The 12,252-nt window shown below is 40.1% G+C and overlaps 1 long non-coding RNA gene across 1 annotated transcript; it reads left to right on the forward strand.

The window, feature by feature from the left end:
• Positions 1 to 772: 772 nt before the first annotated feature.
• Positions 773 to 3,024, forward strand: LOC134470738 (uncharacterized). The gene is made up of 2 exons (XR_010039880.1): positions 773 to 872; positions 1,847 to 3,024. It is a non-coding gene; the product is annotated as an uncharacterized LOC134470738 (long non-coding RNA).
• The last annotated feature ends 9,228 nt before the right edge of the window (positions 3,025 to 12,252 follow it).

Raw genomic sequence — 12,252 nt, forward strand, 5'->3', positions numbered from 1 at the left:
TAACAAGACATAGTATGGTAGCCACTTTTGATTTACTAGTGGCCTGTTTTGAAGTACTTTATCGAATTCACTGTTTTGGCTTTATTTTTTCTATTTTATTCCAATCTGTTAGATTTTTACTATGTCTGAAAGTATCTGCAGCTATTTTGAAGACAACAAAAGGTATTATGGTAACTATTGTGGGTTTTGTAAGGTTTTGAAGTCCTGTATCACTTATATTGGTTTATTTTTTTAAATTGGCTTTCTTCTATTTTCCTTGTTTTTATTGTTTTTCAAGTAAAATTAAAAAAAAGAATAAATCATAGTGAATTCTTACTTATAGTGAATTCTCATGTTGCCTGGGCAGATCCTGTGTATGTGTGTGTGTGTGTGTTGGGAGCCGCAGCCCCGAGCCCGGTCGCCTCACTTGGCGGACGTGAGGCCTGTAGTAAAGAGTAAAGCCTGAGGTAGATTACCCCTCCCATCGAGCACGTTAGTTTCCTGCTTACCGCGTAAGCAACCCGCTCAACAATATAGTCTGCCTGGCAACTGATGATGTTAGCCAATCAGCTTGCCTTGCTCACTTTAACATGATTGGACACTGTATCTGTATATATACTGGTGCCACCCCTGGGGGGGAAGAAGAAGCCCGGAAGTAGAAGCCCAGAAGGAGCCGCGGGGAGCGGACCAAAGGAGGCTTCGGCTGGGAGCGATCCCAGGGCAGGCTGTACGGAGAAGAAAAATAAAAGAAAAGGTTGTCCACTGCCAGACTTTGTCGTGTGTCCTTCCTGCCGGCCGGGAGCGACCCCGACATTTGGTGACCCGCACGGGGACTGATCAACCCCGAGACACGGCGGTGGTGTGCAACGCTCCAGCGTGGTGCTGCCGGACAGGTGAGTTGGGGATAAGCCTGGGCTCTGGGTGGCGCGCACCTACAGGGCTTTTAGACTCCCCTCAGGCTCACGCGTAGGTGACGGGTTCTTTAAGTCACACGCGGTGAGTTACAGCCATTAGAGGTTAGAGATGGGTAATTTACCGAGCGCGGAGGCGCGGCCCTTGGTAAAGGCCCTTAGGAAGCTTTTAAAAGCTAGAGACCTCAGGGTAGGTCAAAAAACACTAGAACTATTCATAGCAGAGATAGATAGGGTGGCTCCCTGGTTTTTACCCACGGGGCATTTAAACCTGCGTCATGGGAGAAGTTAGGCGGGGACCTCGCTTCGGCGGAATTGGAAGGGGATATTTCGCCGGCTATTCGCCCCCTGTGGGAAATGATACATGCGTGCCTTGACTCCTATGCCGAGTTGCGCCGCGAATTGTGTGCGTGTGCCGCTCGAAAAAAGCAGAGAGAGGAAAAAGGGCCCCCGAGCGCTCTCTGGCGGGGAGGAGATAGAGAGCCATCCGCTCCGCCCTGGAGCTCTTCTCCAGAAGCGGCTCCCCGCCGAGAGGCCGCTACAGGGAACCCTCCCTTCTCTCAGCCGGCACAGGAAGTGACGCCCCGTTCCACTCTGTCGCGACCGCCGTCCTATGACGTTGCGCTGCGGGGCGGACGGTATTTTCATGGGCGGCTACTCTGCCGAGCAGGCTGAGAAAAATGCCGGTTGAGGAAACGGGGGCTGGGGATTTAGCTTAGCGGCATAAGCGCCTGCCTTGTAAGCAGGCAATCGCGAGTTCGATCCCTGGCACCGATAAAAAAAAAAAAAAAAAACAAAACGAAAAAGACCAAAAATAAAAAATAAAAAATAAAAAACAAAAAGGGGGAGTAAGCCAAGGCCTGCCTCCAAAGGCGTGGTTATCTATGGCATGACAATGGATGGGCCCGGATCCGGTGGTTAGCTGGAACCGAGGCGCGGTTTGTGTTTTTCTGCAGGAATCGGGACGAGAACCACTGTGGGTCCCAGAGAGGTTGCGACAAGTCCCTCGACTGAAGATCAGGCCTGTTCCACCAGAGGCCAACCGCAGACCCAACAACAAGATGAGCCCTAAAAGAACTGCAGGACAATCCCTTTTTGGGGAGCCTGGAATGGCTTGCTCCCCTATGTTTTACCATTGTTAGGTCCCCTGTGCTCCTTGCTTCTGCTCTTACTTGTAGGACCATTCTTGCTCCGATGGGTTACATCATTTATTAATGGGCGCCTTGCGGCGGCCTGGCGTCAAGTACGCCTGGTTGCCCATGCGGCCCTGGCAGCAGCCCGTGATGGGCACAATGACCCCCAGGCTTACGCATGGCTCGCTCGACTGGCCTACGACTGGGTCTAGGTGTGGCGGTTCTTCCGCATTCCTTCCCTAATGACACCACACAGCAGGGTAGGTGAGTCAATGACGGGTAAGAGCGTGCCTCCCCAGCATGACTCGACCTAAGCCAGGCCCTACCCCATGGCGCACAAAAGCCGCTGGATTACTAGAATCTGCCCAGATCTAGATGCCTCTCCGAGGGGATCACACGGAGGGGCATGAGTGCATGCCTATGTGCATCCAGGTTCCGTCCAGTTCACTCCTGGCCCTGGAAAAAGGACGAGGGTCTCAAGGCCTTGGCAGACCCGGGGGCGGCCGACCAGGGTCCAAGCCAAGGGCCTACGGTGGGCCTCAACACAGGGCATAAGCCTCTGCACTCGATCCAGGGCGGGCTGCGATGCATACATTCATTCAAAGTAAATAAAATAGGGGGAGATGTTGGGAGCCGCAGCCCCGAGCCCGGTCGCCTCACTTGGCGGACGTGAGGCCTGTAGTAAAGAGTAAAGCCTGAGGTAGATTACCCCTCCCATCGAGCACGTTAGTTTCCTGCTTACCGCGTAAGCAACCCGCTCAACAATATAGTCTGCCTGGCAACTGATGATGTTAGCCAATCAGCTTGCCTTGCTCACTTTAACATGATTGGACACTGTATCTGTATATATACTGGTGCCACCCCTGGGGGGGAAGAAGAAGCCCGGAAGTAGAAGCCCAGAAGGAGCCGCGGGGAGCGGACCAAAGGAGGCTTCGGCTGGGAGCGATCCCAGGGCAGGCTGTACGGAGAAGAAAAATAAAAGAAAAGGTTGTCCACTGCCAGACTTTGTCGTGTGTCCTTCCTGCCGGCCGGGAGCGGACATCGACGTGTGTGTGTGTGTGTGTGTGTGTGTCTATTATGTGTGAACTCGTTTTGATGATGGGGTATAAGACATGAGTTGGAAAACGCCACCTTGGGGTTTTAGGGTATTAGGATGACCTCCCTCACCTCAGTCATCTTGGAATGGCTTTTGGAACTTTATTTGGCTCTGTGCTTGCTGCTAGCAGCTTGTCCGGGTAAACTGCTGACTGGCTCCTCCTTGGAAGGAAAGTTCCTCTTTTTCTTGGAGATGCTTCCGTTCCTCTTGTGGATCACAAGCTGCTTCCTCCTTGAGTGAGGACTCCTCCCTCATGGGAAGACATGGGCTGCTAGTTGTCTCTTCAAGGTTATGCTTCACTAACTCCTACTTGGAAAAAAATTTCTTTTTCTTGGGTTTGGCAAAGACCAAAAATGAAGTGGAAATTTTATTCCATTTTTCTGAGCAGCCTCCACTTGTTTGTTCTTCTTTTTAATTTTTCATGTGTTTCCTCAATTTCCCTGAAGGCTGAATTTGAATATAAATTTAAGTTTCCTGCATGCAGGGCTTAGTCACCCTTGACAGAGTTTCCAGTTCTCTGTCTGCCAGTTCCCCAATGTAGTCAATTTAGATATTGGCCTTCCGCAACTACCTCCCGGTGACTACCTCCCCACGGGACAGCTACATACAGTCTACTTGACTCGCCCCATTAACCCCTACATCCCACACAGACTGCTCAGATACACTGCAGCGACCTCCTCTCAGCACATGAAAGGCTCTGCAGAATGGGCTGCTTACTCTAAACTCACCAGTCGAACTCCCCAAGGGTTGATAGTACTTTACTCTTCATCTGTAAGCCCCATTGTCTGAGAAATTGCAAGTTTCCAGTCACACAGTATTTCTTTTAATTAAATGTTTCCCTTACTTTATATTTGGATTTTTATAATTATACTTCAGGGTATGCTAATTTGATATTTAAGAGGTCACTGTGTTAATTCCTTAAACAAATATAACTCACACAAGAAATTTAATACTCATCAAGTTTTCACTGAAAGGCCAACCAATCTCTTTTCTCCTTGAGCAATACTTTCAGGCTCAATTGTGAATGAGTGATTCATTGATTAATTAATTAATTATTAATATTTCAGAATACTTTGGGGTGCCAAGTACTGAGATACAAACAAGTGTTACAGAGATAAGCAAGATGGACAATCTCGCTGTTATAGAGGTGTTAGCAGATAGGTTGTTTCTAAAAAGTAGCTAGTCAACTAAATATTACTGGGTTCTGGATAGCTGGCCTCTCCTGGAGTTGGATTCCAGGTGCTTTAGCCTCCAACAAGAAACTGACTGAAATGAGGAAAAAACAGCGGCAAAGTTTGTTCGAGCAAGCAGAAGTGAAGAGTAGCAGAGAAACCGGATCTGCCACACAAGCTTGGATTCATTAAATAGTAAAAAAGGGTACGAACAAAGAAGGATAAAAGTACATACTGCATCGGGGAAACACAGCGTGGGCTGTCGTGGAAAGTTACCATAGTGAAGTCTCCATGGCCTCCGTGTGTTCTTTTATGTTGTCTAAATCTCCAGGAAACCTGCGAGAACTTCTGCAGACCGTTCCTGAGAGGCGATTCTGGGATTCCAAGCCTCAGGCTGGTTTCCGGTCCAGGCATCCCATTGGAAACCTGCTCCAAGTCTCAAGAGCAAGGCTTTGGGAACTGTTCTGCGCATGTGTCCTGGATCTCGTAATTAACAGCTAATGCTCATTTCCCTAGCCAGCTTTTTTTTAATTAAAAAAGATTAAGATAAAAGAGGTCAGAACAGAACAGTTTAAGCCACATAGTGTTTCACCACAAGACAATCCGACATAACAGTGGCTACCATAGTGTTTTTTTCTTGAAATAATTGAGTATACCTTGATATAGTATCAAACATGAAAAGACAGTGTAAAACCATTCAAGAGAATGAAAGTATTACATGGTATTCAAAATCAACTAACAGAAAATGAACAAAGGTCACTATATTATCTCCTTGTCTATAAAATATTTTGTTTATACTATCATACATAATAAAATCCAATACGATACAACATGATAAAACCAATGGAGACAGAAGAACAAAAGCTTAGTGAGACTTCAAAACAAGATGATATTAAATCGTCACTAGCTATTATAATGTCTTATTTTATTCAAAATAGCTGTTCATACCATCACAGACAATAAAATCAAACAACCCAGAAAAAACCATTCCAATTAATGAATGAAAACATTATAAGGCTTCAAAGCAATATAATGGGGAATCATAATTACCACATAATTTTATGTATTCTTACCATTTCTTACACTAGGGAAGCTATTTGGTATTTATACATGTGGGTTTGATTTATTTTGCTTATGAGTATGGTCTCAAGCTGCGTCCATTTATTTATAAATATCTCAGTGTGATCATTCTTTATAGCTGAGTAGTACTCCATTGTATAAAAATACCACAGCTTTTTTATCCATTCCTCAGTTGATGGACACTTCGGTTGTTTCCAAGATCTAGCTATTACAAATTATGCTGCTAAAAACATGGGTGCACATATATCAATGTGGTATGATGTTTTCAGTTCTTCTGGGAATATGCCCAGAAGTGGAATAGCTGGGTCGAATGGGGCTTCCAATTCCAGCTTTCTGAGAAATCTCCAGACTGACCTCGACAATGGTTGCACCAGTCTGCACTCCCATCAACAGTGCAGGAGAGTTCCTTTTTCCCCACAGCCTCTCCAGCATTTGTTGTTGATAGTTTTCTTGATCCTGGCCATTTTTTTCACTTTTTTTTTTTAATTGGTTCCGGGGATTGAACTCATGACTGCCTGCTTGCAAGGCAGGTGCTTATGCCACTGAGCTAAATCAACAGCCCCTCAGTGTGGTTTTAATTTGCATTTATTTAATGAGTAATGATGATGAACATTTTTTCATATATTTATTTGCCATTTGTATTTCTTAATCTGAGAATTGTGTATTCATCTCAGATGCCCATTTTTGGACTGGATCCTTAAATTTTGGGGGTCTGATTTTTAAAAATTCTTTATATGTTTTAGACAGAAAACCTTTTTTTATTTAAAGAGAAAGAAACAAAAAATAGATGAAGATAAAAAAGGGTAGAAATAATACAGAATTACAGAAAAATAAACGGTAAGAAATTACCAGTAGATAAGTTACATATTGTCATCTAAAGAAATAGTTGTTCAGGTTACAAAATTAAAGTATGTAAAGTGATATGCAAATAGTGACACTGCCAACAGTTCTGATCAATGACATAACAAAAACTTAGTAATATGGTTATCAGTCCTACACACTTGTTTTTTATCTTAAAGAGGGTAAGATTAAACATATCAAAACAGAACAAAACAGTTCAAAAGGAAACAATTTAAAGAAATACAGATTTCAAAAAAAATCCACTGAAGATCTTCACTGTTTATCTAATTGTCTCTAGTTTCTTCCAAATAGTTGTCCCCATCTTCATGCACATTAAATACATACTGCATATTATAGAACTAATCAAATCATTACAGGATGATGAAGACTTTTTAGGTCTTAAAAAGATCTGACATTGGGGAAGAAAATAATAACTACCATAGTGTCTCTCATTCCCTTCGTAGTAGCTTAGACAGAAAACCTTTGTCTGAGGGAGAGTTCACTAAGATTGTTTCCCAGTTTGTAGATTTTCTTTTCACTATGCTAGAGATTTCTTTTGATGTACAGAAACTTTTTAATAAGACATGATCCCAGTTGTTGGTCCTGGGAAGTATTTCCCGTGCAGTCTGATTCCTGTTCAAGAACTCTCCATCTTCCCTATGTCCCCAAGGGTTTTTACCCAACTTGTCTTCCAAAGATTTAGTGTTTCTGTTTTAATATTCAAATCTTTGATCCATTTAGATTTTAATTTAGTACATGGTGATAGGCATGGGTCTAGTTTTAGTCTTCGGCATATGGAGAGCCAGTTTTTCCAACACCACTTATTAAAGAGACGGTCTTTCTTCCAGTAAACACGTTTGGCCCCTTTATCAAAGATAAGGTGGTTAAGTGTATTGGTAGTTGTGGTTCTATCTTGTAGTCTATTCCACTGATCTTCAGATCTGTTTTTATTCCAGTACCATGTTGATTTTACTACAGTTGCTTTGTAGTATAATTTCAAGTCAGGGATTGTGATGCCTCCTGCCTTGCCTTTGCTGCTTAGAATTGTCTTTGCTATTCTTGGTCTCTTCTGGTTCCAGATGAATTTCAGGAGTGAGTTCTCTAGATCTATGACGTATGTTGATGGTATTTTGATTGGGATTGCATTGAATTTGTATAACAATTTTGGGAGAATAGCTGTTTTCACAATATTTATTCTTCCTATCCATGAGCAAGGGATGTCTTTCCACCTTCTGAGATTTTCTTCTATTTCTTTTTTCAGTGTATCATAATTTTCCCTATACAGACCTTTCATTTCTTTTATGAGGATAATTCCTAAGTATTTCATTTTTTTGGTTGCTAGTGTGAAGGGTGTGGCTTCTCTTATTTCTTTCTCTGTGAACTTGTTGTTAGTGTATAGAAATGCTATTGACTGATTTTTGAGTATTGATTTTGTATTCAGCTACATTGCTGAATTTATTTATTATATCTAGGAGTCTTTCAATGGAGTTTTGGGGGTCTTCTATGTAGAGTATCATGTCATCCACAAATAATGATACTTTAACTTCCTCTTTTCCTATCTTTACCCCTTTTATTTCTCTCTCTTATCTAATTGCTCTGGCTAATTTTTCCAGTACTATATTGAATGGGAGCAATGATAAGGATATCCTTGTCTTGTGCCTTATTTCAAGGTAAAGGCCTTCAGTTTTTGGCCATTTAGCATGATATTGGCTGTTGGTTTGTCATAGATGGCCTTTATCATATTGAGGTAAAGACCATCTATTCCATTTTTCTGTAACATTCTTATCATGAATGCATGTTGGACCTTATCAAAAGCTTTTTCTGCATCTACAGAAATGATCATGTGATTCTTACTTTTGGCTTTATTGATATGGTAGATTACATTTATTGATTTACGTATGTTGAACCATCCCTCCACGCCTGGGATGAATCCCACTTGGTCATGGTGTATAATCTTCTTGGTGACTTGCTGCATCCTATTTGCCAATGTTTTACTGAGGATTTTTACATCTGTGTTCATTAGGGAGACTGGCCTGTAGTTCTCTTTTTCAGTTGGGCCTTTCTTAGGTTTTGGTACTAGAGTAATTTTTGCTTCCAGGAATGACTTAGGAAGGATTGCTTCCCTTTCAATTTCATTGAAGAGTTTGAGGAGTGTCGACATTAATTCTTCTTTGTATTTCTTATAGAATCCTGCAGTGAATCCGTCTGGGCTTGGGCTCTTCTTTTTAGGTAAGGACTTAATTACATTTTCAATTTCACTAATAGAAATTGAGTTATTCAGCAATTTTACATCTTCTTGACCTAGCTTTGGTATTTCATATGTTTCTAGGAATCTGTCAATCTCTTCTGTATTATCAAACCTATGAGAGTAGAGGTTTTCAAAATAAGTGTTGATGATCTTCTGTATTTCTACAGTCTGTAGTGATTTTGCCTTTTTCATTCCTTATTGCATGAATTTGAGCTTTTTCTTCCCTTTTTAAAACAAAGTTGGCTAGAGGCTTATCAATTTTATTTATTCTTTCAAAGAACCAACTTTTTGGTTCATTGATTCTTTGGATTGTTTTATTAGTCTCTATTGCATTAATTTATGCTCTGATTTTTATAATTTCCTCCCTTCTTTTGGCTTGGGTTTGACTTGTTCTTTTTCTAGATGTTTGAGGTGTAGCATCAGATTATTTATTTGTATTCATTCTGTTTTCCTGATGTGTGAACTCAGTGCAATAAATTTTCCTCTGAAGACAGCTTGCATTGCATCCCACAGATTCCAGTAAGTTGTATTTGTATTTTCATTTGCTTTTAGGTATTATTTAATTTCTTCTTTAATTTCCCCTGTGACCCACTGATTATTCAAGAGTGTGTTATCCAGTTTCCATGTGTTTGTGGGAATTTTGCAGTATCTTTTATCATTAATTTCTAGTTTCATGGAGCTATGATCCAATAACATGCATGGGATAAATTCAATTCTTTTGCATTTATTTAAATATGTTCTGTAGGCTAGTATATGGTCTATTTTAGAGAATGTCCCATGTAGTGCTTAGAAGAATCTGTATTCTGATGTTGTTGGATGGAACACTCTGTGTATGTCTATCAAGTCCATTTGTTCACAGGTGTGATTCAGTTCTGCTATTTCTTACTGATTTTCTGTAGTTGATCTGTCCCGTGGTGTGAGTGGTGTGTTAAGTTCTTCTGTTATAACTGTGTTATTGCTAATTTGGTTTTTTATTTCTATTAATAGTTGCTTTATATAACTGGGTACTCTGGAATTTAGTGCATATATTATTTTAAATTATTATCTCTTCCTCTTGAAGTTTTCCCCTAACTAGTATGTAATGACCTTTTTCATCTCTTCTGATTATTCTTGGTTTGAAGTTCACATTGTCTGCAAACAAAATAGCTACCCCTAAATTTTTTGGATTCCTGTTGCATGAAGTATTGTTTTCCATCCTTTGACTTTCAGTCTGTGAGTATCCTTTTGGGTTAAATGGGTTTCTTGTAAACAGAATATGGTTGGATGTTCTTTCTTTATCCATTCTGCCAATCTTTTCTTTTAATTGGTGAATTGGGACCATTTATATTAATAGTTCTAACTGTTATATATTGGTTGATTGTTGACATTTTATCTTTCTGCTGTTGCATCTTTATCTTTTCGTTCTGGTTAATTGTCTGCTTTGCTTAGTGGTTTTTTCCTAAGTGTATCTAAACTGCCTTTCAGTTTTCTTTGCAGGGCTGGCATGGTGATCATGAAGTTCTTCATGTGTTCTTTGTCATGGAAGTATCTTATTTCTCCATCCATTTTTTTTTGTTTTATTACTCCCACAATTCTTATTACTTTTTTTTGAAGAGAGTAAATGCAACATAGAACAGAGTCAGTCAAATCAAAAGGATGGAAATAATAGATAATGTAAAAACAAAATACAAGGTGATAAACAATGGTTACCATACTGCCTCTTGCTATTTTAAGAATTGCCAGTTATAATAAAATTGAACAAAACAGTAAATAATAAAACCAAAGCATTGGAGACATTACAGGACTTTAAAAGAAGATAATAGTCAACCGGAATGGGCATCATAATGATTCTTATTGTCTTCACAGTTTTGCCTATACTTTCAAACTTGGTACTAATCAAGCAAAGCAGAATAGGGGAAAATCAGTCAAAACAAGATGGTGAGGGCAATACAGGATTTCAAATCAAGTTAATAGGAAATCAAAGTAGGTTACTATAATGTATCCTGCTATTTTTTATTTCTTTTTCCCTTAATTAAAAAGATAAAAAGAAAAAAGTAAATAATTTTAAAAAAAGGAGGGATTGAGATAAAAGAGGGCATAACAACAGAACAGTGCAAGACAAAACATAACCATTTAAGCAAAATAGTGTTTCACCACAAGATATCCTGACATAAAAATAGTTACCATAGTGTCTCTTTCCTTGAAATCTTTGAGTATAACTTCGTATACTGTAGCACCAAACATATTAACACACTATAAAACCATTCAAGAGAATGACATTATTACAGGGTATTTAGAACCAATTAACAGAAAATGAACAATGGTTTCTGTGTAATCTCCTTGTCTATAAAAGTTTTTACTTATATTATCCTATATAATAAAATCCAATAAGATACAACATGTTAAGACCAATGGAGACAGACGAATACAAATTTGATGGGACTTCAAAACAAGGTGATACTAAATCAGCACTAGCTATTATGATGTCTTGTTTTCTCCAAAATAGCTGTTCCTACCATCTGATCTTCTCTGCCTCATTTCTGCTGAACTCTTTTTCTGTTGTTGTCAGTTTGTCTTCTTCATTTCATTTTCTACTCCATTCATTGTGGCCTCTCTGCCACTATTTCTGGAATCTTGGTATTTTCCTTTTTTAGAACAGCCTGCAGTATTCTCTGTAAAGTTGAATTGGTGGTTGCAAATTCCCCCAGTTCCTCTTTATCCTGAAAGCACCTTGTTTTTCCATCAATTTCTAGGGACAGTTGTACAGGATATATCAATCTTGGCTGGAGGTTATTATCTTTCAAAGCTTGAATTATTTCCCCCCACACTCTTCATGATTTGATGGTTTGTGCTGAGAAGTCTGCTGTAATTCTGATGGGTGTTCCCTTCTAAGTGATCTGCTTCTTGTCTCTGATGGCTTTTAGTATTCTTATATTGTATTATATTGTTCTTATATTGTATTTCTGGAATTTTGATTATTATATGCCTGGGTGTAGCTCTGTTTGGGTTGTAGGTGGCTGGGGTCCGGTATGCCTCATACATCTGAGTATCTTTACCTTTTGCTAAATTAGGGAAATTCTCTTGGATTATTTCTGTGAAAAGCTTTTGTAGTTCATTTGTTTGTGTCCCTACTTCTTTTATGTTCTTAATTCTTAAGTTATAGATCCTCTTATCATCTTCTAGTCTTTGTATTATTGCTGTTTGTTTTCTTATTTTTAAGAAGTTTTTCATTTCATGTTCCCATATTACAAATCTACCCTCCAGTTCAGATCATCTATCCTTAGTTTCTTTCAAACTGTTATGCCAGTTTTCGATGGAGTTTTTAGTTTCCTGGTAATCTCTTTGAACCTGCTTCACATACTCTGTGTTTTCTCTATTTTCTCCATCAAACAATTCTCCCCTTTTTTTCTGTTCTTCCATTCCACCATCTGTTTTTTCTTGGGCCGTGCTTAGCATTTCTGTAACTATTCTACTTATATCCTGCTTCAGGTCATTAATAACTTCATTCCTGAACTCGTCTATGAGGCTCTGGAGATAGCACTTTATGTCTATTGGTGCCATGTCTGATATTGCATGTTTCTCAGGATTGGGGGCCGAGGACCCTTTCTTGTTGCTCCCTCTTCCCATATTTTTTGTTCCTTTTATACAAGCGTATATAGGAGGCCCAGTTTCTTTCTTTGTCAGTTACAGTTTGTTTGAATTGCGCCGGCTAGGTGTTCCTGCCCACTGCAGTATACCAGGGAGACACAGACCTGGGCAGCCTATGCTGGGCCCACCCCTCCAGGTCAGCCTACCAAAGGCTTCACTGCTAGGG

Source organism: Cavia porcellus, unplaced genomic scaffold, assembly GCF_034190915.1.
Source record: "Cavia porcellus strain 051 isolate PalLab524CR breed Dunkin Hartley unplaced genomic scaffold, mCavPor4.1 scaffold_16, whole genome shotgun sequence".
NCBI lineage: Eukaryota > Metazoa > Chordata > Mammalia > Rodentia > Caviidae > Cavia > Cavia porcellus.